Source organism: Pyxicephalus adspersus, chromosome 1 (assembly GCF_032062135.1).
Source record: "Pyxicephalus adspersus chromosome 1, UCB_Pads_2.0, whole genome shotgun sequence".
Classification (NCBI taxonomy): Eukaryota; Metazoa; Chordata; class Amphibia; order Anura; family Pyxicephalidae; genus Pyxicephalus; species Pyxicephalus adspersus.
The window spans coordinates 143,748,657-143,750,380 of record NC_092858.1 but is presented as its reverse complement, the minus strand read 5'-3'; positions in this window follow the sequence as shown (position 1 = coordinate 143,750,380).

Here is a 1,724-nt window from a genome sequence, read left to right as displayed (position 1 = left end):
ACATTTCCCAAATGCAAAACATCACCTCGGCTTAAATCGTTTAACTCTTTGTCTGGTTTGTGGCTTAGCATTCAGAAAAATTTAAGCTCCCCACCAATACTGGAAGTTCATGCTGCCCTGAATAACGTAAGACTTTTGTATAAAATAATTAAAGGAGCTCACAATTTTATAAAACAGGTTGTCACTGTAAATTTTCCAACTTTTTAAATCTGGTGAATAATATTTTTATTGCTGTACCTTATCTCTAGCAGTAGCAAATGCAATCTGGCAATCATGCCGATTACTACTTTATAAATAGAACAGTAGTTGAAAATTGTCTGGTAAATAGTAGTAATGCATGATTTGCAATTGTTGTTTACCATTTTTATGGAATGAGATGAACACGGCAGTGCCATCAGTTTCCTAAAAGCCTACCTGACTGAATAGACAAAAAGCTTTCATAAAAGAGTTCTAGCTGATCTACATGAGATTGTACATGAAAGACACAATTATATTGTAATGTTTACAGCCAGCATTAGAAATGCCTCATATAATTGCAGGCTTCTTTAGAATATTATTTTTATTATCCATTAGTTGGACTGGTAGACCAATAGCTAAAACAAGAATGGATGAAGGGGAAACTCAGCCTCAGAGGAAAGTTTAGAGACTTCGTACTGGGTGTATTAGAGTTTGATGTTCATTTCTTTGTAAAACTAGGATTTCATGTGAAGTGTGTGTTTTATTCTGTAAGTATGAAAGTATATTTATAGACTTGTTCAGAAGAAGAATTTGTTGAAGGTCAAAGCGTTTCCATGACGATGGGAGTGTTTGTTATGAAGATATATTTTTTTCTGATGTAGAAGCTCCCCTTTTATTCAGTGATCAAATAATAATAATCTGTGGAATTGAAAAAGTACTAAAAACGGCAATCAATCTCTCAGTAATAACAATCATATAGTGCTCAGATTAATATGATTATTCCTTGATAGGAGGAGAAATGGTCACTAAGAAATCTAGACTAGCCCTCCCTGACCAATATTATATATATTACAGAAGAAAAGCAATTATTTGTTTGTAGGATACATTAATATCATTTAGGATGTTGAGAGATTGTTATTCCAAATACTTCCATGCTTCTTATTTTCATTTAAAGTTAAAGCTTAGTTAAGTGCTGACAGATTTAGGTTATTCCCATCATATAAAGAAAATACATGTTGATAATGTGAGAAATACACTGTCCTAGTCACTTCCTCTGATCTTATATGAAAGTTTACAACAATGTGTACCTTACTAATCCTGTTATCCCCCATGTACAAGGACAAATATATTTTAGGTCTAGCCTGGGTGACAGTCATGGCTCCTTCCATAGACACAAGGGAGCAGAGCCACTATGAGACAGAATGTCAGTTAGTTGCATGACCGAGGTATGCCAAAGCCTTTTAACATACCTACACCAACTACTTCACCCCCCTTTTTACCCCTCACCACCCTACAATACCACCTGGACACCTGGGGGTATGTTGAAAATGGGCCCTAAGGCCGTTTATTAACATAACAATTTAATTACTTAAAACATTATAAGTTATTAATATAAACATCCCTTTTTAAACTTTAATCACTATACTTTTTCCTTCTCAGGTGGCAGGTCCTTGACAGGTCTTAACTCACATTTTCTATATTAACACTGGATCTGCGTTTTAATTGATATATATACATCATGCTCCCAGGCTCCACTCAACAGCCTT